The sequence below is a fragment of the Mirounga angustirostris genome, unplaced genomic scaffold (genome assembly GCF_029215605.1).
Source record: "Mirounga angustirostris isolate CCGP_5_RB_7025 unplaced genomic scaffold, mMirAng1.0.hap1 SCAF_11, whole genome shotgun sequence".
In the NCBI taxonomy this organism is placed as follows: domain Eukaryota; kingdom Metazoa; phylum Chordata; class Mammalia; order Carnivora; family Phocidae; genus Mirounga; species Mirounga angustirostris.
Window position 1 is genome coordinate 21673780 of NW_026991719.1, and position 26839 is coordinate 21700618.

The following is a 26839-nucleotide window of genomic DNA, read 5'->3' on the forward strand; positions in this document are numbered from 1 at the left end:
TCATGCTCCATGCTCAATGGGGAGTCTGCTTGAAGAGTCTCTCCCTCTGCCCCTCCCCCAACTTGTACCCATGCACATGTGCTCTCTCTAAAATAAATAAGTCTTTAGGGGAAAAAAGAAAAAGACTGCAGGGTTCTTCCAGCGCACATTAATACTACCTTGCCATCATGCTGACAAAATTTGCTAAACAAGTACTGCTTAAGAGGATTTCACATTACTAAGAAAAAAGGCAACCTATAATATAAAGCATTAAATTGCCTGTTGGTAATATTTACAAAATTGATTTGTGTTGCTTGATATCCTAGAGGCAATATGGAAACTTTGTGGCACTCAGCTACAAAATAAACCTTTTATCTTGATGCTCTGTGTATTTCTTTCCCTATGGTCCACAGAGATTTTTTTTTGAATAGTTGAATTCTTCATATTTCTCCAGCATACAAAGATCTTAGAAGAGTGTGTAAGTCCTTCAATAAATATTATCTGTTATTATTGCAAATTGATTGGATCCATTTCAACGATATAAAATTAATAAGGGTGGTCCTAGGATTGTGTTCATGGTAAAGAATATGGCAGTGAATATACTTTTTGTTCCTGAAACCAGATTGTAGGTATTAAGACAATTACCATGCATGAAGCAACAGTAGAGACCTCTAATTTCTAAACAAGTGTGTCCTTTAGCAGTACCTTTCAACAGATCCCCGAAGAAAACACTGATCTTGAAAAAACCATATCTGCTATGTCCTGTTTCCATTTTAGTTGCTTCAGTTTTAGTTAAAGAAATGGCCATAGGCTCTCTCCCCAAATGGGGAGAAAGATACAAGTTTATCTTGTCCAGTACAACCACATGCACATAGGTTAAGGAGAATAAACAAAGAAATTCTGACCAAATAAGAGCTCCCTTCATTGCCTTTTTTCTGAAAATGGCTGATCAGACTCACAGTGTCTCTGTCCATCAAGTTCCTTTAAAAAGCCTGGTGTATTCACATGACTTTTGCTCTGATGGTCAAGAATGAAGGGTCTGGATATAAGCAGGTCTGATTTCAAACCCTAACTCTGCCAAGTTTATCATCTGAGTCACCAAGAGAATGTAACTGAAGTTCTCGGAGTCTCAGTTTCTTAATCTACAAAATGCACATAATACTAGTATGGAATCAATAATAGGGTTGCTGTTGGGGTAAGGGAAGTTACTTATGGTAACATCTGGCTTACATTAAATTTTAACACTGATGATTAATTTTTAAAGCTTTATGTTTTTCCTATTGTCTTCAATGACTATGTGTGACATCTCTATACCGTGCTTAGGGAAATAATCCTTATATTTTTAACCATATCATTTAAAAACTTGGAATCTGAAATTCTTTTAAAAAAAGACAAAGAATTGGGACAACCCTTCATTAGGAAAATAATGCAAGTCATCTTCCTTTACCTTAATGACCAGTAGTAAAATATTAATTTCCTTCAAGAAAACTTAGATAAAAAAGAAACCCATATTTCTATGACTGCACATATTCTGTTGGGATTTCATATTAAGTTATTAAGTATTTCCTGTTAAGTTGGGAAATTTAAATTGACTATCTGGCAATACTCTTGACTATTCATTTAGTAAAAGCTTTGCTCTATCTCTGTAAAAATATAATTCCATTTCAATGTCAATTGTTGTGAGATATTTAATTTCTTATCCTCCCAAAAGACAACATTATAGATCTAGTGGACAGAAAGCCTCATTAAACTCTGAAATTAAATCTCAGCTGTGAACAAGTCAGCTTAATCCCATCTCTATAGCATTTGCATTTTCAAGGGTTTTATAAATAAGTTTTCATCTTAGCAATGACTTAAATATACTTAGTGTATGATTATTTAAATGAGAATAAATATTAATGAATGGTATTAACAGAAAATGTGTACCAAATACTAAAGGTGAAAACAATCATTATTTCAAACCAGGGGTTCTCAGAGTCTAACCCATGAAGAGATGTAGTTTACTTCCACCAGTAATCATGACTCAACAACAGCATTTATTTTACTTGGCAGGGGCAAGGAGGAAGGGTAGGAAGGTTCCCCAGAAAGGGTGTAACAGAATGTCTGTGGGGCTGTAAATTAAAATATTTCACTAGGGTCTTCCGGCATGATCTCCTGGGTGGCTGGGTTTGGGCATCATTGTCAAATTCTTCCAACTGTTTTCAATAATTGTAATTGTGTAGCACTCACATTTAGACTTTAAATCACATGATTTGTTCATGTCTCTAGTTTTGAGTAGTTTTTGTTTTGTTTCATCTGGTTATTATGATCTAGGAGAGGGCATATTTATATTGCTGGAGGGATTAAACAGTACAGAGTTGGCTACTGAGATCATTGTTACACATGAGTAGAACAGATTAGTGTTTGTGGCATATGACTTCTTATACACCTCAAATACCCCCCATTCAGCTCACTGTTGCTTACAAAATATAATCCCTCTAATATTAATCATAATGGCATTTACAGTGATTTACATATGTATTTACTTATTTATTTAGTGCTATGTGATTTACATATATTAACTCAATTAACCCTCAGGTTACCCAGTGAATAGATAATGTTTTTATCCCCATTTTACATATTTGGAGACTGTGTCAAGAAGAGAATCTGCAACTTGCCCAAGGCTGCATTAATGAAACATGAAAATATATAGTAAAAATAAAGGCAACAGTAATATTAGTAAGACAATATTGATAGCTACCATCTACTGAATTTTTATCTAAGAATTCCCTATTCAGTATTCTCCCAATATTGCTCTAAAGCAGACCTTATTTCCTTTTCTTTCCCAGAAAATAAGTTCAGAGAAGCAAATAAATTTTCTCCAGGTCTCACAGCTAAGTTTGTGACATAATTGGAATTAAAATGCATGTTTTTCTGACTCTAAGGCTGGTGCTCTTTCAATTATAAGGCATTATATCTCAAGAAATAATATCAGGAAGGGCAATAACACCTTAACATAATTAACAAAAATGGAGTATTTTTTTGGGAATCAGATTTCATAGTAGTGTGGGGAGATATCTCACAAAGTCCTGATACTCTGAATTTTGTGGCCATAAAAAAAAAATATGACCTTTTTTTCACTAAGGTTTAGTTCAACTCTGGTCTACTTTATGCATATTTAGATAGGAAATGGTTTTTTAAATGAAACACATTGTTGAAGTTTTTGATTTAGTCTCCTGCTTGTATTTTTAGATCTCCCATTTATTTTTCTTGACATGAATGAATGTCTTTTGCCTACTTCAAAATCAGTTTATATTTTCAATTTAATGCTACTAACTGCCATTTGTTGTAGCATTGAACCAGGAGTCAAGAGGTATGTTCATCGATCACTATTGACTTATTGGCTACATGATGCCAAACCCTCCAAATGACAAGTAAATAATAGTTTTTAAATTGTGCCAATATTTTATCCACACTATAACATTTATCTAATTATTTATGAAATGCTAAACAATTGATAGGTTTTCATTTTTATCTGGTTGACAATATGTAAGGTGTCATTTGAGATAGTGAAAGACTAATTTCCATCTATTTAATCTGCAGTAAACAGGTATGAAATTCACACACACAATACTTTTAAGAGCTTTGGCTCTAAGATTCCATATAAGTAGAAAAATAGTGAATGGTTTACTGTATTAATTCTAAACAAATATATATATTATCATGTAAAAATGCATGCTCTGAAGAAGACCTAACATTTTGTGCTATAAACAATAAAGCAAAAAATAATACTACCTGGAGTTTTAACTTTCATTCGATATTGGTGTGAATTCACTTCAAATGTTAAAATATCCAATATTTGGTACTCAGCATTTTGCCTGAAGAGAGGGACAAAAAATGAGTGAGAAATGTCTAACTTATCAATGAGATGTACTTACTAATTTCACCTCCAAATTTGTTCTTTTTAAACTGCCTAATCTTCCTCCTGTTGTAAGTAACCCCTCCACACCCTAACCCACAAAGTGCTCCAAGTTTTGATTTTATCTGCTTCCTCCAGTAAAGTGTGACAGAATAGCTCTTTTTGTGGCAGGAGTGGCCTTGGCATTTTGTTTACTAATTGATTCACAAATGATCAGTAATCAATTTCTTCCCTCCCTCCCTCACTCAGTTAAAATAAATCCAGGTAAATTGTATATGCAGATATTAATGTTTGTATTAATAACATGATGGCAAATTTAATTTAAAATTAGAAAATAGAGATTTGTCACATTTATCATTTGTGATTTCAATTTTTGTATAGAATGGTGTGGGAAAGAAGCACTTCTGGGTGTTCAAAATAAAAATGCTACGGTGTCTTAAGAAGCTGCTTTTAGGTAGGCATATATCTTTTTTTTTTTTTTTTAAGATTTTTATTTATTTGACAGAGAGAGACACAGCAAGAGAGGGAACACAAGAACGGAGCATGGGAGGGGGAGAAGCAGGCTTCCCACGGAGCAGGGAGCCCGATGCGGGGCTCGATCCCAGGACCCTGGGATCATGACCTGAGCCAAAGGCAGACGCTCAAGGACTGAGCCACCCAGGCGCCCCGGTAGGCATATATCTTGTTAAAGACAAAACAAATAAACAACAAAAAACCAAGGTAAAAAACTTAAAAAGGAAATGCGCCTGCAGAGAAAGGGTAAGGTGATCATTATTTGGCTAAGTGACAGTGATTAGCTGCATTTCCTTTTAAGTACATCCTTATAAGCTTGAAATGGAATGGGTGACAAAAGAAGGCCAGACAGGTGATAGTGGAACCAAACCAAAGGGAGTTGGCTCCTTGGTGAGTCAGAAACTGCAACAGGTTGAGTTGTCCCACAAAGAAACTTTTATTTGCAGCAAATAAGGAGATCACAGGGAATGGCTTCCAAAGCCAGTGACTTCCTGAGAGAGGGTGAATGGATTCCTTTGTTTAGGGTTAAGATGAATATTTGAATAGAGAAGCCTTGTCTTGGAATGTAGAGGCAGGCATAAGACCGTCAGTGCCTTAAGGACACATGCCTATACTTCACATTGTATGTTATAGATGATGCTGAAGCTCCTCTTCGGGTGGAGATTTTAGTGTTATTATGAGGTAAAGGTGATTGTAGGTCATACCAGAGGTCGAAATGTTACAGGGTTACAGGGTTCTTGCAGAGCTGAAGAATGAATTTTGTAGACATGGGAGGGTGAAGTGCTAGTTTATTAAGTGAAGGTGAGGACAGAAAGAAAGCTCTCTAGAGTGACAGGGGTCTTGAATGAGTTGCCAGTGAAGGCTTTTATGGTTGATCTTTAAGTGACCAGGGAACTTAAATCTTGATGTCACCACTGATGGCACCACGGTTACTTCTCCTTTGGATCTCTCTCTCTGATGTTTAAGACAAACAAGGTGGTCTGGTTATGTTCCCTTATTTCTGGTTTCATTATGCCTCAGCATTTCTGGGATTTTTGGTGAGCATGATCGTGTTGCCCCCTACCCCTCTCTCTCCTTACCTAGCCCCTCCTTTCCCTTATTCAATGAGACCCTTCTGATGTATATTGCTGAGTCATATGCTTGGGGATGATTGTATCTTGGGGGGGTAGAGATACAGGAAGCTTCCAAAGGAATTTTTATATGTTAAAGTAGACTTATAGGATCCTGGGAGTTGGGCTAAGCTTGCCTTTTGCCCTTAGCATCTAGGCGGCTGAGTCCCTAGAGGAATGTCACTCTGCCTGTTTCATGGACTAGTAAGTGGGCTGTAGGTAGTAAGGAAATTTAATTTTTCTTTTGCCTTTGTTTCCCACATGAACTCCAAAGTCCATCTGCACAGACACAAGTTGGGTTTAGTTCAACTGGTCTGGGTGGTCTGGGCCAGCAGAGGTCATGTCAGGGCAGTCGCCATCACCTGAGGGGTGGTTTAGAGTTTCATTTGCCTGAGTCAGGAGGAAAGCCGAAGAAGGAGCTTAGGGGAAAATGTAAGATAAAGGTTAGTGAGTACAAGCAGGTGGGCAGTAGATGCCAGGTCTTGGGGTCTTGCTGGTGACAGTAGGACAGTTCAAAAGAAGTTTGGACATTATGCCACACTGAACAAAGGACTCGCCTATTTCAGAAGGGAAGTTCTCCACCTCCCAACAGAAAATAAATATTCAGACTTGATTTCATTAAATACTATCAGATTGTTGTTGAAAACTGACCTCTGTCCTTCAAAGCCAAAATATAACAGAGTTTGGGATAAGGAGGAACAATAGGTTTATTGCTTTGCTGGGCAAAAGAGGCTAGAGCAAGCTATGGCCTTCAAAAATTGCAAGCCTGTGCAGGGGAAGGGGCTGGGGCGGGGCGGGGGGGGTGAGTGTTTAATAGGGAAATACAGGATCTAGCTGGTTTTGACAGGAATTGTGTACTTGTTGCCAGCCTCCTTTGTCATGTCTTTAGGCTGGTACGGGTTCCTGAAACAAAAGACTAAGAAGCGGGGGGGGGGGGTTTGCAGAAGAGAGGAAAAGTTTACTTGAAAATTGAGCTTTGCTGAAGCATTAGTGCAGTCATTATTGATTTTTGTTCAACTTTATGCTTTTAAGCAGTTTCAAGATTACTCTTCCAAAAGCCTTTACCACTTAGACTTAACAGGTGCCTGTTTCTCCTCATTCACGGAAAACCTTGATATTATGAACTTCTAATTTTTTTTTTACCTGATGTTTGTTGAGTATCATCTCCTTCCCCCTCCCCCAAGTTTGAGTATTTTAGTTATTAGCAGTGGTTACCAAATAAACTGAAGATTAATTTCTTCCAAGGAGCTGCTCATAACTTGCTTTGTTAAGAAGAGGCAGTGATGTAGTTTTGGAATGTTGGTGAGGTCTGCAGCGGGCAGCCACGATAGACTTCTTGAGGCATCTTTGGTGCAAAATGGTGATTTTATTAAAGCACGGGGACAAGACCCCTGGGCAGAAAGAGCTGCTGCACTGGGATTGTAAGGAATGGCTGATTATATACTTTGGAGTTGGGGGAGGTAAGGAAAAAGGGAGGAAGGGAGGTGTACAAAAGGACTTTGATGTGCTAAGGATGACTTTCAGGATACTGGAGGCCTTACTATTGTCAAGCTGATGTTGTTTTTCCCTCTAGCAAAGCATTAACATTAAGACAGTTGGGAGTTTCCTGGAGGAACGGTATATTCCGCCTGCCTCAAGTACTAGTCAATGGGCTGCAGGTTCTAAGGAAATTTAATTTTACCCACATTTCCTTCTACCTTTGTTTCTCACATCACTGTCGGGGGGGGGGGGGGCGAATGATGTTAGGGCTCCAGGAAATTGAGTCTGTGGGTCTCTGGAAGTTAGGTTATTGATAAAAATGCTTTTTCTTGTAAATCACTAAGACTTTTGTAAACTGAGGGGGACTCCAGTCCTGCAGGACTGTGATCTCTATAAGTTAACCATTTGTTTTTCCCTTCCCTTAGTTTTAGGGCAACTGGGCATGCCTGAGGAATGTCACAGGTATCCTACCTGGGAGTGTGGGGGGAGGGCAGTGTAGGGTGTCAGCCTGTGCTTTGTCCTCAGCTTGCCTTCTGCTCCCTCATCGTTTCCTCCCTGACCAATTTGGACCCTTTAATCTTTGAGGTTGTTGAAGGCGGAAGGTCTCATCCTCTGTAACTTCTTCCTGCTGAGTAGGGGTGTAGAGATGTCCCTACCTATGGGTCATTATTGGTCAGTCAGGGAACATATAGGGGAGTTACGAAAGGTGGACGCAGCTGAATCCAACATGGACAACATATATGAACCTCCTTGAGTAGAAAGGATCATCTGTCAGCTGGAAGTTATGGCAGTGAAGGGGTCTTGGCACCAGGCAGGGAGATACCAGAAATGGCAACAAAACGAGGTTAATACTATTATGAGGGAGAGGAGCCTGAATAAAAAGACCTTTGATAGTTGACCACAGTTTTCCTTCACTCCAGGAGTTTAAAGCAATCACTAAAGGAAAGAGAGTGATCATTTAAAGCACCAATTTGAGTATTCATGTCAGTTAGAAACACAGAAATATTTTGTGGTAATCTGGAATGTGTACACAGTATTCTGTTTTTATGATAGCACAAGTTCTACCTTGTACGGCAGTTAAAACAGCTAATGCCATTCTATTTTATAGAACTGCTTTACACATTTGTGATACTAAAGTATTTAATAGAAAAATACTATTTTGAGTGTCATTTAGGACTTTGTGTACTTATTTAGAGTTTCCATGTGCCAAACAACATCCTCCAGTCCCAAAGAGGGAACAAAGATGGATGCTAGGTGGTCATACCAATGAAACACAGAACATGTCCACCATTTTTTTTAATTTCGAAGGTTGGCTGGTTTGGTAATGGTTTTAATAATGTGTCTGTGTATCCAGGCAAAACCCAGAGTACAGTGGCCTATCCAGCCTGGGGGAAGCCATGGGCACAAGTTAGAGCCACATAGGCATTGGGTCCCCTTAGGACCCAGCCATCTGATTCTAGGCCTCCTTGAACTGCACTTAGGATATCAAGGGCTATTCAGTTTTAGAGGGCTACCTTTTGAATTTGTGGATGACTGCATGGCAAGCTTAGTTAAAGGTGGTTACTGTATGCTTGGCTAAAGCCTCTATTTGCAATTTTACATTAATAGAGGTAGTTCCTGGGACAAATATGACTAAGGAATAAAACCATGAAAAAGACCTCTTTGTTTGAAGTCTAGCCTTAACAATATTGTAATTATGAGGAATAATTGGCAAGTGGGAGAAGACTTCTCAGGGGATAAGGGCAACCCCAGTGCAGCAGCTCTTTCTGCCCAGGGGTCCTGTCCCTGTGCTTTAATAAAATCACCTTTTTGCATCAAATACGTCTCAAGAACTCTTTCTTGGCTATTGGCTGCAGATGACACCAACATTCCAAAAGTATATCGGGCAGCATCTCTCTCTCTTTTTTTTAATTTTAAATTTTACGTAGTGAACATAAAATGCAATATTGGTTTCAGTAGTAGAATTCAGTGATTCATCACTTACATACAACACCCAGTGCTCATCACAAGTGCCCTCCTTAATACCCATCTAGCCCATTCCCACCCACCTCCTTCCATCAACCCTCAGTTTGTTCTCTATCATTAAGAGTGTATTATGGCTTCTTTCCCTCTCTCCTTTCTTTTGTTTCCCCCCTTCCCCTATGTTCTTTCTTAAATTCTGCGAGTGAGCCTCTCCTTTTTTAATATGCATTTTTGTTGCATAACAAAATTGTTGCATAACAGTGATGAGCATCTTTTAATATACTAACTATTCTTTTCCTGTTGATATCTAGGCATTGACTGTTCTGCATCTTAATATCTAGATGTCCTGAGCATTGTAAATAACTTCATACTGATATATATTGATGTGATTTCAAGTGGGGTTTGGGAGTGAACGGTCAAGAAAAAATTCTTGAGACATTTTCAGTGTTAAAAAAAAAAAAAAAAGTGGTTTTATTAAAGCACAGGGACAGGACCCGTGGGCAGAAAGAGCTGCCCTGGGATTGAGGAACAATTGATTATATACTTTGGAATTGGGGGAGGTAAAGACTAGGGAAGTTTCCAAAAGGATTTTCATATGTTAAAGAGGATATACAGGATCCTGGAGGCCTGACTATTGTTAAGCTAAGGTTGTTTTCCCCTCTAGCAAGGTATTAACATTAAGACCCTTGGGAGTTCCTGGAGGAATGTCATACTCTTCCTGTCTCAAGTGTTTGTCAATGGGCTGCAAGTTATAAGGAGATTTAATTTTATCTACATTTCTTTTTGCCCTCGTTCTCCACATCACATATAATGTCGGGGAGGAGGACATTCCTCTGCCCTCTGGTCCTTCTAACTGGACTTAGAATCAAATTGACATGAGACAAATTAACAAGAGAAAATCAAATTTAGTTTTGTACCTATGGGTAATCCACACACATGAAATTCCAGACAGTGAAGCAACAGGAAGCTTCTGTGAGCTAAGGAGAGGGGTAGGGCCTGAGGACACAAAGGGGAGAAGGCCACTGGCAGGAAGGAAAGGAGATGTGTAGAAAAACAAGATTGTTCTCTTATGCAGATGAGTTCCTTCAGTAAAGGGGGCCTCTGTTAATAGCTTTCTTCCTGGGACAGGCTCTCCTTTCCAATGTAAATTTAGACAGGAGGGAGGCAGAGTGCCTTTCCTGCATCTGCTGGGTTTTTATGACTTTTAACTCAAAATAATCTTTATGCCAAAGTAGCACGTTTTGGGGTGTCTCATCCTGTACCCCTTCAATGCTCTTAGAAAATAAGTATTTAGTTTTTAAATAATTACATCTATGTTAACTTAATGATGCAAGCTGTATTTTCATCTTAAGTCTTAATGCAACACACAACGCTCACCGCAACACAAAAGAGTGATGAATCACAGACCTGTACCCCAAAACAAATACAGTATATGTTAATAATATAAAAATAAATAAAAAATAAAAATGTTCTTAGATTAAAAAAAAAAAAAGTCTTGATGCATTCCCCCAGACAAAAAGGTATTCTCTTACAGTTTCTTCTGTTCTTTTCAGAAGTTTAACTTTCCCATTTAGGTCTCATACCCATCTAGAGTTGTTTGTGTATGCATTTGATTGTCAACATTTCTGGATCCATATTGGTAGACATTTTTGGACCTTTTAAATATCTCAGTCATAGTGCTCTGTGTTTAGAGGTGCTAGGAATGTGGAAACGTTGGGGTTCGGAGCAAACAGTCAAGAAAGAATTCTTGAGATATCTTCATTGCAGAAAGGTGGTTTTATTAAAGCTCGGGGACAGGACCCGTGGGCAAAAAGAGCTGCACTGGGGTCCTGAGGGGTGGCAGATTATATACTTTAAAGTTGGGAGGGGGTTAGGGATATTGTAGGTCTCCAAAGAATTTGGAAGCAAGGTTTCCAGGACCTTGAGGGGGCTAACTATTGTTAGGAAAAGGTCATTTATTACTGTCTAATAAAACCTTAGTCATGAGACCCCTCCGATGTATATCGGTGGGCTATATGCTTGGAAGATGATTGCTAACATATGTCTTGGGGGATAAAGAAAAAGCAAGTTTCCAAAGGAATTTTTATATGTTAAAGTAGACTTACAGAATCCTGGAAGTTGGAATAATGTTAAGCTAAGATTGCCTTTTGCCCTTGATGGGGTTTTGGAATATAGGTGAGGTTCAGTGGGGTGGAGTCTAGAGCAACGACTAAGAAAGAATTCTTGAGAGGTCTTTGGTGCAAAATGGTGGTTTATTAAAGTACAGGGACAGGACACGTGAGCTTTAGAAAGAGCAGCTGCAGGGGCGCCTGGGTGGCTCAGTCGTTAGGCGTCTGCCTTCGGCTCAGGTCATGATCCCAGGGTTATGGGATCGAGCCCCGCATCGGGCTCCCTACTCCACGGGAGGCCTGTTTCTCCCTCTCCCGCTCCCGCTCCCCCTGCATGTGTTCCTTCCCTCGCTGTGTCTCTCTCTGTCAAATAAATAAAAAAAGAAAGAAAGAAAGAGCTGCTGCAGGGGGATTGTGAGGAGTGGCTGATTATATACTATGGGGTTGGGGGAGGTAAGGAAAGAGAGAGGTTTCCAAAGAACTTTCATATGCTAAAGAGGACCTACAAGATACCTGAGGTCTTGCTATTGTCAAGTTAAAGTTGTTTACCCTTCTAGTAAGGCATTAATGTTAAAATAGTTGGGAACTCCCTGGAGAAACATTACGCTCTGCCCGCTTCACTTAAATGTCAGTGGGCTGCAGGTTCTAAGGTCATTTAATTGTATGTACATTTCCTTCTGGAAGCTAGGTTATTGATGGTAGGAATGCTTTGTTCTTATAGATTGCTAAGACATTTGTAAACTGAGGGAGACTCAGGTCTTGCAGGATTGTGATCTCTACAAGTTAACTATTTGTTTTTCCTTTCCTTAGCTTTAGGGCAGCCAGGAGTGCCTGAGGAATGTCACATATATCCCATGGAGGGGGGGGTGGGGGATGGATTGTGGGGTGTCAGCTTCTGCTTTGTCCTCAGCTTGCCTTCTGTTCCCTCATCACCCTTAGAAAGTATTAACCTCGAGGCAGTTGAGTTCCTAGTGGAAGGTTACTCTGCCTGTTGCAAGCACTAGTCAGCGGGCTGTAAGTTGTAAAGAAATTTAATTCTTTTCTTTTGCCTTTGTTCCCCACATCACTAGGAAAAAAAGATTTACTTTTATTTCAAATACTGTCATATTTGGATTGTTTTGTCATTATTTAATTTTTTTCTGCATTACTTTTCTCATTTTCCTTTAATTGCAGTTTTACAGAATTACATGCCCTTTCTTAGGTTAATTTCTCTGATTCATCACCATTGTTTCTGTGGCATATTCTGAGTGGAATTTGGGGAAAGAAGACGTAAGTTAGTTTGCTATGTAGTCAGGAAAAAGGTGTAATTGGCACCCTTCTAGATCCCTCTTTAGACCTGAAGCGCTCATCCCCTCAATGGCTGGGAATGTTGGTTCTTGACAGTTTACAACTGAGTTCCTCCATCCCTGGGAATTGTCAGAGGCCAAAGGGAACTGCCTCTCCAAGATCATGTCCCTACAGAGGACAACCTAGTGGCATATTGTAAAAATTAATTTACATGAACGTTATATATTAAGGTTATCAAAACTTAGTTGTCTCTATTTGTTGTGAGCATTTACTGGCTGGGTGTCTTCTACTTTTAAGATATTTTGGACAGATTAAAAATATTTAATATGTTTTAAAATATTTGATACATTCAAGAGAATATATACCTGTATGTGCCTGTGTGTTTCTAAGTTTTAATCATAATAATATAATGAATATTCATGAGCTTGAGACCCAAATCCAAAATGAGAATTTGCTGGGAAAATTTAACTAAAAACAAAATCTCCTACCAACCCAGAAAACCTCTCCAATAGGGTAGAAGAGAAAGAAAGCAGTTTTACTACTGAATAAGCATTAAACCAGAACGTGATGTGCGTCACAGGCCATCCACTAAAGAGATTGCAAAGACAGAAAGAAATCTCACCCTCTTATATAACCAAGTAGATATAACCCATTACATCCATGTTCTCAAGTGAAAAATTAACTAGTCCTTAGGTAAGAGGACTTGACAGCAACGTTTGTCACACATAGTTCATCCTAAATTCACTTGGTAGCTGGGAGTAACCATCTGTGTTAGCTAATTGGTTTTATCCAAAGAACAAATAAATTTCTCATATCTTTATTACAGGTAGTTTTGGAGCAAGGTTCCTGCTGAAGTTAGGCTTCTGGTCTCCCACAGAAAATGGGAGATAGTGACACTATTTTCTTTGATGATTACATTTCAACCAGGTCTCAGAAGGAAGATATTCCTGGATTGTAAAGCTGTAAAGAAGCTTGTTTAGATTTTTAAAAGATTTACATACATCTCAATGAAACAGGGAAAGAATTTACAATTAAAACTTTACTAAAGAAAATGCTTTAAAAAGTGATGGGAAATTATTTTTTTTCTTTTTCAATTAGTATGTACCCTTACAAACATATATAATGTGATACCTACCAGCAATATATAATTCCATTTTTCATATCCTTTACAATAACTGATGTAGTCAGACTTCTTAATTTCTGCAAATACAACAGGTAGCAAATGGTATCTTTTTTCTTTGAAGTAAACTCTACACCCAACCTGGGGCTCAAATTCACAACCCCCAAATCAAGAGTCACATGCTCTCTGGACTGAGCTAGCCAGGTGTCCCTAGCAAATGGTATCTTGTATCTTTAACAGATACTTATTGTGGTGTCTAAATGGGGTGTCTCTCAATCCGATGGGGGCCCCCAAATGTGGGGCAATGGTCGTGTGGAAGCCAGTGGAAGAATTCACCTGAAGCCGAACAAAGGAAATACACTGAATACACTGCACGGGAGCTGCGGGCAGGACAGCAGAGGAGAGGTTGTCTGCAGTGAGGCAGTGGGTAGGGGTGTTTTTAAAGGGGGAAGATGAGGAGGTATGGTAACCTATGAAATCTTCCCTTTTTTGGGAACTGTCTGTGCCTGCTTGTAAGTTGCCCATTGGTTAGTTAGGGCCTATGGATATTTTGGGGTGGGTCACCTGATGGGCCTGTCTGTATTCAGCCAGGTGGTCACTGTGGCCCTTTCTGCATTCCATTGCTCAAGCCCGTTTGCCTAAAAACGGCCTCTGCACTTCTTATAAGCCACTTGAGATTTTTTCAACCTCATCATCTTTTTTTCCCGTTGCTGCATAACCAGTCACTGTAGTCTTGTAGCTTTTTCAAGCAGGCACAAAGTAATAATGCTTCCTTCATGCCCTGGCTGAGCCTGGGGATTCCAAGTTGATGCCAAGATGGGGGATACTCTGGAATTCTGCTCTATGGCCATGCAAATGCCCCATGGGATGTACTTTGATTAGGGGATATGGGAAATGGAGAGTACATTTTTTTCGCTTCCAGTCCCTCTCCTCCAAGTTGGATTGACCTAAGATGTGATTAAACACCTTCTCTGAAGATAATCCTAAAGGATAGCTGCACCAGGTCATCCATACACCCTCATCTAGGCTCTCCTTCCTTCCCCCTTCCATTCTGTTTGTCCCTCACTCCTGCTCCTTGGGACTGTGTTCTCTTACAAAGTAGTAGCTATCTGGGGAACTCAGGTTAAGATAGGATCTTAATTTTCATTTTGCTGATTAAATAGTATGTATTGGGCCATAATTATGAAACGTCCATTCATGTGTTTTGTTTTTATTGAGAGGAGGTAGGATGTTTATTGTTTTCTCCTGAAGAAGTTGGATTTCTTCATACATTCTAAAGAATAATGGTTAGTAAGTTATGTGTTAAGGTTTTTCTTCTTTCTGTTTGTTGCTTGTATTTTCTTTTTACTTTATTCATTTGTTTTCATTGACAGAAATTCTTAATTTTTATTTGGCTGAATTGAGCAAACTTGTTAATCTAAGTAAATTATTTCTTTTTTTAAAAGATTTTATTTATTTGAGAGAGAATGAGAGAGAGAACATGAGAGGGGGGAGGGTCAGAGGGAGAGGCAGACTCCCTGCCGAGCAGGGAGCCCGATGCGGGACTCGATCCCAGGACTCCAGGATCATGACCTGAGCCGAAGGCGGTAGCTTAACCAACTGAGCCAGCCAGGCGCCCCTAAGTAAATTATTTCTTATCCCCAGGTCAGAAAGGCATAATTCTGTATTTTCTTCTAAAGACTTAAAAGGTTGCTTTTTTTTCCCCCCACATTTACATCTCAGTACATATTTTGCTAGATTTTTTTTCCTCTGAATCTCATAGTAATTGTAATTCTTTAAATTATGCTTTCATCTGTTTCTGGATTATGTTGATCTTATAGAAAGCCAACTTGTTAAATTTTTATTATTTATGATATTTGTAGCACTTCTGGGTTTTCTAAGTTAACAATACTCATCTCTGCTTAATGACATTTTTTTTTTTTTTTACATTCTAGTACACACACACACACACAAATTTCTTTTTCTATTGCACTGGCCAGAATCACCAGCACAATGACTGGAATCAGTGCTTAACTGGCTTTCTTCCTTGTTAATGAATTTTAAGAGGATGCTTCTAATATTTTTTATTATAAGGGATGTTGCCTCAAGTGTTTTGGTTGATTCTATTTGTTGGGTTCAGGAAGTTCACTTGTATTCCTGGCTTACTGATTTCTATAATCAAAGGGTGTCAAATTTTATCACATTTTCTGTATTATGAGTTGAATCACTGCTTTTCTCCTTTCATCTACTGTTGTAGAGTATGGTCTTTACATATATTCTAATGTTAAGCTACCATTGTGATCTTCCAATACACTCATTTTGGTTATATTGTATTAGAATTAATTTATTCTCTATACAATATGCTTTTCTAATATTTTGCTTGTGATTTCTTGCATGTACATTCATGAATGAGCTTCCCTAAATGAATTTTGGTGGGGATGAAAATAAAGCAGTAAATTAATTTATAAAGAATCAATTGCAGTATTCTATCTTTCCACTAAACAACAGATTTACTCTTTTTTTGTCTATCAGCAGAAGTTTTTCATGTTATTCAAAGATTTCTCCTTTTAGATCCTAATTTTTTTGCTGTCAAAATAATTCTTTAGCATAGCATGTGCTGTTGTGCTTGCTGATGCTGCTATTACTGTTATGATTTTGTTTGGTTTTGTGTTTCCTACTTTGAAGGGAATTTTTTTTCTTTTTATAACTTATAGATTATTGAAATTAAACTCGGAATCTATTATTTAAGCCTTTTGTAAGCATCTTTTCTTGATTAGTTTGTATTTCTAGGTGTGAAACTGTCATTGGCAAGTGATAATGATTTCCTGCTTCTTTCCAGCATCATAAGATATTTTAACTTTGTGTCTTATGTCTACCAGCACTTAAACCAGCTTTCCATAGTGATTTGGGAGGGTTGCATTTGTTTTTATTATTTTTGATATTCATGATTTTTAAAATAATATACTTGAATATATTCCTCTAATTATCCAAGTCAAAACTGAATGATTTCTTTGGGGTTGGGCCTATATAAAACACAAATTGCGATACTCTTTCCCATCCATTTCTTGTTCTATCCACTTTTTGCCATAGATTATATAATGGGTGATTTGAAACTATATTGTTAACATCATCAAAATTCTGAAATTTGCATTCCATCTGGAACTATATTTGCTTAACAACTTGATGTGACAACATAGGATGAACAGAGCATTGTGTAGGCAAAAGTAAATAGCAATGGGCTTAAGTGAATCCCACAAACAAACTAGAAGAAAAAGCAGGGCACCTGTAGGGTAACTTCTGAAGTAGAGCTGCAGACAAGAGAGATGACATCTCCTAAGAACTAATAATCATGTTAAGGAAATGCAATTGTAGCATTCTAAAACAAAACATTTCTGGAACTAAAAAAGAATACCAATGCAGTTTTCTTAATTTCAAAATTCAGTAGATAAATTGAAGAAGAGAATAGCCACCTTTGAGAAGCTAACTATTGTCCTGAAGAATTAAGGGAATGAAACACAGTACAAAGTATGAATATACATGATTTGCAGAAAAATTAAAAGGAATAGAGGAACAATGTCAAAGAAAATTTTCTTGGTATGAAAAAGATGCTTGCAGATTCAAAGGACTCACTAACTTTTATGGAGAATTGATGGAAAATGACATATATTTAGATAAAATTCCTAAATTCAATATGAGAAAAAATTTATAAGTTTTTAGAGAGAAAGACAAGTTACTTAAAAGGAAAAAGAATCAGACTGTCACTAAGATTTCTCATATGCAATCTGGAAAGTTCAGACAGGGAAAAATAGTATGCACAGAAAGTGGAGAAAAAAATGATCGTAACACAGAAAAATCTATACCTAGCTACGATGTAATTCACTTCAAAGGGTGAGCAATGGACATTTCTGGTTATACAGAAAATCATGGAACATATTACCCATCTACCTTATCTCAGGAAACTACTAGAGAGACTATTCTAACCAAGCAACAAATAAATCAGAATAGAACCTTCAAAACAGGGAGTGAGAAATAGGAGAGGAAGCAGTAAAGAGTTAAAAAAAAAAACAATGACCTAGCCATATTTGTATCTAATTGGATTTTGATGTCAGGAATGAAGATTTGAAATATAAATACTAAGTAATGAGACCTAGTGGTAATGATTCTTGTAAAGGAGAGAAATGCTGCAAGGAAGAGACTAACCATAGTCAGGTATCAAAAGTACTAAACTATCTCATTAAAACCTAGGAGTGAGTAGAACAGCAAAGGAATCAAGTGATAGCACTGTAAGTAGGAGCAGTGAAGAAAGTGAAGAAAATAAAAATGTTTAAAATGTTTCCTCACACTGGAGTAGGGAGTAAAGTCAAGAAGCATGGTTAGCATTTTCTTTTGGGGTGTGTGTGTGTATTATTTATATTTAAAAGTTTTATTTAAGTAATCTCTACACCCCACGTGGGGCTCAAACTCACAACCCCGAGATCAAGAGTCACATGCTCTACCAACTGAGCCAACTGGGCATCCCTTCTTTTTGTATATTTTAAGATAAATAGGTGTTTGATTCTGTTAAGTTGTGTTAAGATAAATCAGGTGTTTGATTCTGAGTACAGAAGACAGAAAACTAATACTAGTAGAATGATGAAAAGAGCCAGTATAATATCCAATTAAGAATGGAAAGAAATGGAATTAATAGTAATGTAGCCAATTCAGCAAAAGTTAAGAAAAGAATAAAGAAAGAGAAGAAAAGAATGTATAAACATACATAAAATGAGATGGATGGAACAAAGCCCAGAACATAAATTGTTGAACTCTGGGTATGGGTGATAAATTCTCATATTAAAAGAGAAACTTGAAGTTGGACTGAAAAGCAAGTCCTTAGATGTATTTCATTCTGGACTTAATTTCCTCTTCCATTCATGTGTCTGCCTCTAAACTTATAAAATCATTTTTTGCCTTACTCTTTTTTTTTATGTTTCTGCAACACATTCTTGAATGATAGATTTTCTGGAATAACTTTGTATCATTTTGTTAACCTAATAAATCACTTGGTGGTTTTAATTTTAACATATTTTAATTAAGAAGAATAGAGATATTCACTATTTAGATTTTTACAGGAACTCAGTATTTCTATCAATTTACCTAAATTTTTTTATATCTTTCAAAAAAAATTTAATGAAATTTAGTTTTTTTATGTGTTGTACTTCTCTTGATAAATTTATTTCTTGAGGTATTATATTACGGATTGCTATTTATTTGTCTTAAAATTGCATTTTTTTCTTTTTATTATGGTAAAATATGTATAACATAAAACTTAGAATTTTATCCATTTTTAAGTGTACAGTTCAGTGGTCTTAATTACATTAATTACATTGAACCATCACCACCAGTGGATTGCAACTATCACCACTGATGGATTACTATTTAAAAATTAATATTTTCAGTTATATTTTTGAATGAACTTTTCATTGTATGGGTCAAAATTATTGATTCTATATTAATTTAATAACCAGCAGCCGTATTTCATTTGGTAACTTTTAAGCATTTTTCGTTTGATTCTCATAAATATTCTAAGTATGTAATGAAAATATACAATGTCTCTTTTCCAATACTTAGATTGTTAGGAAGGGCAGTCTCTTCCATGCTGTCTTTCCGCTCCCACTCAGCTGCATGAGAATGGGCCTTGGGTCTGAAACATTCCTTTCCAAGAGATAGAGTCCACAGAACCCATGCCCAGCTTATCACCTTGTGTGGGAATATTTTATCTTGTTTCAGACTCGATGAGTACTCTTTTGTCTCTGCTGAAAGTGTGTGCGTCATATGGCACCTGGCCAACTCCACTGTTATATCTAAGAAGAGGGGACAGGGTTCCCTCCACTGTGGCACCAGAGGTTTGTGCATAGGTGAAATACCTGCATCAGGCCACAGGGAGAGACCTGCTGGCTATGGGGGACTGACACCCACCACTGAAGCTGACCTTGCTCTCTCTCTCCTCTATGTAAGTAAAGGGTTCCATCCAGGGCTTGACTGCAGTGTTTTCCTTGGCAACTCTGATACCAAGGTGCAATGGGCAGAAGTGTTTAGAGTACTCCCCTGGGATTGCATGGTGGTCTAAACCTTTGGGATTGATAATTGGTGCATGGTACTCTGGCCAACATAGAGCTCTCCTGCATTTTTGAATTGGCTGCATTTGGTGATATTTGGTGATGATAGTAAGCATTGTCCTCTCGAGCAATTGAAAAACATCCAGGATTCCAACCAAGGTTATTGCCTTTGTTTCATTTGCCCTCATTTCTTTTATAGATTTTCCATTTATTTATAGATCATTGCTTAGACTCCAGTCTTCACATCAATCATCTCTTTCTCTCTCTTTATTTTTTTGCATCTTCAATTTTTTTCCTGACTTACTTTTTGGGAGAACATCTATGCCTTATCCTCTACATCAATCCTAATTTGTACTTTGTAATATGAGTTTTGATTTTGCTTTTCCCCCTTTTGGTTTTCTCATCGGCTTTCCTTATTTTTATTATTGCATTTTTCTCTTAGAGTATTTTCTCAACTCACTGTCTCTTCATCTTAGTCTGTTAAGAATCCTGGTTCCCCTTTGATGGAGAGTAATGTCAGGTGGTGTAACTTAGGGACTTCTTAAAAATATCCGAACTGAGGCCCCTACATAGACCTCCTAAAATCATAATCCATTCCATAAAGTTCCCCAGTTAATTAATATGCACTTTAGAGTTTGAGAAGCACCACCTTCCTATTTTATCCATAGTACATACCATCTTTTAACATATTATGTAACTTACTATTATTTTATTTTCTAGCCTCATTAAGATGAAAACTTCATGAAGGCAGCAATTTTTAAAAGTTTTGTTCACTTATGTATCCCTTTTCCCTAGGATGGCACCTGGTTCATAGTAGATACTCAACAACTATCTGATAAATTAATGAACATTTTTAAATAAGCCATAAAACTCTATTGGTTTTTTTTTTAAAGATCTTATTTATTTGTTTTGAGAGAGAGAATGAGAGCACGTGGGCATGTGAACAGGGGGAGGGTCAGAGGGAGAGAGAGAATCTCAAGCGGACTCCATGCTGAGTGCAGATCCTGACTTGGGGTTGATCTCACAACCCTGAGATCATGACCTGAGCCGAAATCAAGAGTTGGATGCTTAACTGACTGAGGCACCCAGGTGCCCCCTAAAACTCTATTTTTTATAAATATAATTATCTTTATTTCTCATGCTTTCCGTGTAAGATGTGGGGGAGGAAAAATTATTTTTCCTCTACCCCTTCTAGGTTCTTGGCTCAGATGCCCCTTATAATAAAAGACAGATTAACAGGAGAAAGAGAAATAGAAGTTCAAAAACATATATACCTCCTATATACATGGGAGAGCCCGGGGAAAACCGAGTTAAGTCCCTGAAATGGTCCAAGTATCACCTTAAATACTATCTCTAGCTAAAGAGAAAAGATATGTGTTTGGAGGGGGGGTTCAGATGGGAGGTTACCAGGAAAAGCACAATAAACAAAGGTAAGGTTGTTATGCAGATTTAAATCTTTGCCTTTTAGGTAGAGAATGGGGTAGATGGCAGAGCAGTAGGAGAACCCTAGGCTCCCCTTGTCCCACGAACACAGCTAGATAACTATGAAATCATGCTAAATACCCCAGAAATCAACCTAAATCCTTGCCTTTTCCATTGATAAGGTTTCTGGAGATTTAGAGTCATCCTTTCTTCCTATTACAGAGAAAGACATAGCCTTATAAGTGATTTCCTTTATAAATGTAAATGTCTCTTACAAAAGGGTAACTTCTCAGTTTACAGAGCTTTTCCATTGTCTAATGTATCTTAAAAGTAATCAGCCTAAAATAATCCTTTTGCCAAAGAGGCATACTTTGGTGTGGTATATTCTGCCTCCCTTCAAAGCCTACTTGAAATAGATATCGATAAAATAGAGGGGCACCTGGCTGGCTCAGTTGGTAGAGTCTTGATCTCAGGGTTGTGAGTTCAAGCCCCACGTTGGGCTTGGAGCCTACTTAAATAAAATAAAATAAAGTAAAATATAATTAATACTGTATTCAATGGCAAACCAGTTATCAAAATACTCCATTTACCTAAACTTTGACTTCAAATTCATCATTAAGTTCTATGAGTTTTATATTTAGAATATTTCTTGAGTGTGGTCACTTTCTACAAAGACACCTCTAATGCTACCACTTTAGTCAAGCCATCATCAATTCCCACAGGAAGTATTGTCATAGTCCCCTACCTAATCTCCCTTGGTCAGTCTTTGCCATGGATATTCTCCATATGGAAATAAGAATGATCATACCTGATCATGTCTCTTTCCTGATCAAAACCTTGGAATTGTTTCCCACCCACTTACAATTAAAACTCTTTACCTCGACCTACTAAGATGTATCTCCTGCCTCATTTTTCAACCTCACTTTTTGATCTATGATAGTGTATTTTATAGTAAGAAATTTGTATTTGATCTTTGTCTCTGTTTCTGGCCCAGAGCTCCTAAAACCCTTGAAATTTCTTGTGATGAGAGCCAGAAAGGTGTCTTTTGTTGTGTTAATGAAGTGACTTTTGGACCAGCACCTAAGGATAGGGGTGGGTTGCCAGGAGAGCCAACCTTGTGATTAGAGGGTTGGAACTTAGAGTCCAGGGAGGGGAGAGTGGCTGGAGATTGAACTTCCAATGGCCATTGATCTAATCAATCATGCCTTTGTAATGAAGCCTCTCTAAAAACCCAAAGGACAGTATTCAGAGAGCTTTCAGGTTGCTGAGCATGTGGAGACTGAGGGAGAGTGGTGCACTGTAGGTAGCATGGAAGCTCCTTCCCTTTACCCCATATTTTGCCCTGTGTATCTCTTCTATCTGGCCATTCCTGAGTTATATCCTTTTATTATAAACTAGTGATCTATTAAGTAAAAGGTTTCTCTGAGTTCTGTCAACTGCTCTAGCAAATTAATTGGACCAAGGAGTGGGTCATGGGAACCTCTGACCTATAGAGCCAGTCATTCAGAAGCATAGGTGACAGCCTGGACTTGTGACTGGCATCTCAAGTCCAAGGAGGGAGGGGGTGTGTGTCATTGGAACTTTTAATCTATAGCCAGTTGGTCAGAAACACAGGTGATAATCTGGGTTTATGATTGGTATCTGAAGTGGAGGGGGAGGCAGTCTTATAGGACTGAACCCATAAAATGTAGGATCTGATGCTCTCTTCAGGTGGGCAGTGTCTGAATTGAGTTTAATTCTAGAACACCCAGCTGGTGTCTGGAGAATTGTTGGTGGTGTGGGAGGAACCCCCCTTCCTCCATGGTGGAATTGGGTGCAGAACCCTTTATCGCCTCTCTCCTTTGCTCACTCCACTCAAGCCACAATGGCCTTCTTGCCCATTTGTCATTGCTTATTGGTCAGTCATGCCAAGCTAATTCCAACTAGGAGTTTTACCACTTGATGTTCCCTCTTCTTCGTATTCTTTCCCTCAGTCTGCACGTGGCTTGCTCCTTCCCATTCCTGAAGTTTCTGCTCAAATGTCACATCTTCAGAGAATCCTTCACTGACCATATCTCTACCACATCCTATTCTTTATCTCTTCATATGACTAATAAACAACTGAAATTATTTGTTTACATTGCAATGTAAGCTCCAGAAAAGCTGAAATACCATATATCTTGTTCACAATTACATCTCTGATATCTAGAGTAGTACCTAACATATAATAGGCACTTGGTAAAAAACAAACAAACAAACAAAAACCATATTAAATAAATGGTAAAAGGATGAATGAATGAAGTTATATAAGAATTAAATATCTTTATAGAATATGTCAGATATGATTCCATGCAGTTTATCTGCTAAATTATGGAAGATCATACTTTCTGTATAAATACCTGTCCATACCCAGTTGAAGGTAATTGTGTCAAACCTATACACAAGAACAGCAGCGTAAGATTTTACTACCCTTATTTCTAGGTTCTGTTTCCTGTTTTCTTAACCCTAGCAAACAATATCCTCTTCCATAGTCCTCGATTTACTACCTTGCACATAATCAGTTTGAGTCACCTAGGAGACTTCTGTTCTCCCACTGTCCCTTCCTGTCAAAGTAAGACTGTTGTTTACATCTTCTGATTGAGATATGATGCCTATTTTTATGAAAAAATTTATTCATTGGTTTGCCTTTGCTAGATATTTGTTCATTATTTTTATTTTGCATATAAGACTTGGCTCAGTAAAAATATTTTAGGCAATAAAAACAATGAGAGGCCTTCTTTCAGATCCAACATGTAAAGAGGTTAGAAGTCTTCATTCCAAACCTTACTACAAGAAAAATGTGAACAAACTGAAAACCAGTTTTTCTTGGCCTCATCAGAGAAATACCACAGGGAAAACTTCCATCAACAAACTGGAGGCACAAGCATATCAAAAGATTCAAAGTCAAGCTCTGCTTACCTAGAGCAGAAGTCACTAGAGCCTTAAAATGCTGGGAACACATAAGTGCCAATTTTGAGGAATTGCTGGAGGCTGAGTATAGATCGGTTTGAGAGGGAGAAAGTCCCAGGGATTATAGTCTTGGGGACTTCCCATATTTTTGTAGATTTGACCTGTCAGAATCCCACTAGGTTTTCACAGTAGAAATCCAAGTTAGATACATTCTGGGCTATGGAAAGGGTAGGGGGAGAATAATCAGAGTGACACAATGGGGGGTTTAGGACAGGCTGCCTGAAAATATGCTACTTTGACATATGGATTATTTTGAATTAAAATTATATGAGGAACAGCTAATGTAAGAAGGACACTCTGACCGTTCTTTGTTTCCCTAAAAGCAGGAAATAAATCCCCCATATGAAAGGTACCTGCCCTGTACCAGGAGAAAAGGAGACCCCCTAATTGCCAGAGATAGGGAATTCAAAGCCAAGAAAGCTATGTAAAACCTTGTTACTTATTTACCAGTTTACTATCCCAAGGCCAAACTTGTTTGGCTTGCCAGTTCTTTACAAATTTGTTTCCTTGTCAAAAAGGTATAAAAACTGCCTGCTTTGGTCACTTCTTTGGGTCCCGTATCTGTGAGTTTCCCATACATAAAAATTTTTTTTTCCTCCTAATCTATCTTATGTCAATTTAATTATGAGACCAAGCAAAAGAATCAGGAGGAATAGATGGAAAATTTCCCTTCCCCAACACATACTTGAAAGCATTCTCCATTAAAAAAGCCTACTCTCTAAAGTAAAAGACTTTTAAGGACCTTATCCCAGATGGGGGGCATTGTATGTCTTTCACTCTAGCCCCTTCTAGACTTCTTGTCTCACCTACGGGGAGCATAAAAGCTATACCACCAAGAAACACTTAGAAGGAACACATCCCAGAGACTCAGTCCCACTAAATGAGGGAGATTTATTTATTTATTTTTATTTTTTTAGATTTTATTTTATTTATTAGAGAGAGAGAGAGACAGTGACAGAGAGCATGAGTGGGGAGGAGAGGGAGAAACAGACTCCCCACGAGCAGGGAGCCCAACATGGGGCTGGATCCCAGGACCCTGAGATCATGACCTGAATCTGAAGGCTGATGCCACACAGGTGCCCTAAATTTTAATCATACTATAGAACACTTCTCCTCTCCCATGCCTTGTGATCATACTGACAGAGCTCCAATATAGTAATAGTGGATTACCAATAAGAAAGTTGCAAGATGCAGATTCTATCTGAGGAGGAGTTATTAAGGAAACTCTAAAGTCAAACAGAAAGTAAAAAAACAAGGGCATTTAGAGGAATTTTAGCCTCTGGTATCTTTGACTCATATTAAACACAGCCTGATTCATAGGTTGATATGTATCCATATACTAAAGTTCTGCTTACCTCAGTTCCTATTATCTGATATAACGTGTCTGGCTAGCAAAAAGAATTACAAGGTATGCCAAGAGACAGGGACCAAATAACATAATCTGAAGAGACAAAGGAAGCATTAGCACTAGAATCACATATGACACATAGTTAGAATGATCAGATTGGGAATTTAAATAACTGATTAATATGTTGAGCACCCTAATGAAAACACTAGACATCATACAAAAAAAAAAAAAAAAAGATGGGTAATATAAGCACAGAGATGGAAACTAAGAAATAATCAGAAGGAAATATAAAAAATAAAAACACTGTTCAGAAATGAAGACTATCTTTGATGGGCTCATCATTATAATGGACATGCCTAAGGAAAGAATCAGTGATCTTGAGGATAATTCAGTAGTACTTGCCAAACTAAAATGCAAAGAGAAAAAATAATTTTAAAAAAGAATACCCAAGAACTATAGGGGAATTTCTCCTGGTGTAACATAATTTTATGCATAATTTTAATATCAGAAGATGAAAGAAGAAATTTTTGAAGTTTAACAGCTGAGAAATTTTGAAATTAATGACAGACACCAACTTTCCCATCCTCAAAAGTACCCTGCATTACATTAGTTTAAAATATATATTGGAAATCCTAGCACAGCTACCAAAAAAAAAAAAAAAAAAACTGTTAGAAGAAGTATAATGGATATACTAAGAGAGGAGATAAAATGGGGTTATATAAAAGGCTCATTTAAAACCAGGCAAGGCAGGGGATGGGGGTATAAAAGAAATGAAAAAAGATGCAGTGAATGGAAAAGTTATAAACATGGTAGATATTAATCCAACTATATGAGTAATTACTTAAAATCTTACTCATCTAAATATGCCAATTAAAAAAACATTCTCAGAGTGGATAAAAAGAAAAGATACAACTGTATGTTGTCTACAGGTATTTTATTTAAAATATAAAGATTCAGGTAAGTTAATGGAATGGAGACATATATACCATTTGAACACTTATCAAAAGAAAGCTGGAGCAGCTATATTAATTTCAAACAAAGTAAACTTCAGATCAAGAAAAATGATCAGAGATAAAGAGTTAGCTTACATAATGACAGAGGGGTCAGTTCTCAAAGAAGACCTAACCTGAAATGTGAATGCACCTTACAAGAGAGTGCAAAAATATGTGATATAAAAACTGATAGAACTAAAAGGAGAAACAAACAAATCCACTATTAAAGTTGGAGGCTTCAACACCCTTCTTACAATAATTGATAGGTCAGGTAGACAGAAAATCAGTACAAATATAGTTGACCTGAATATCACCAAAAATTCACTTAATCTGATATTTATAGGATACTCCATCTAACAACAGCAGAATACACATTTTTCTTAAGCTGACTTGGAACATTTACTAAGATGAACCACATTCTGGGTCATAAAACTTCCCTTAAGAAATTTAAAAGAATAGAAATCACATAGAGTATATGCTCAGACTACAGTGTAATTAAAATAGAATTCTTTAACAGAAGATAACTGGAAAATGCCCAATTACTTGGAAATTAAACAACA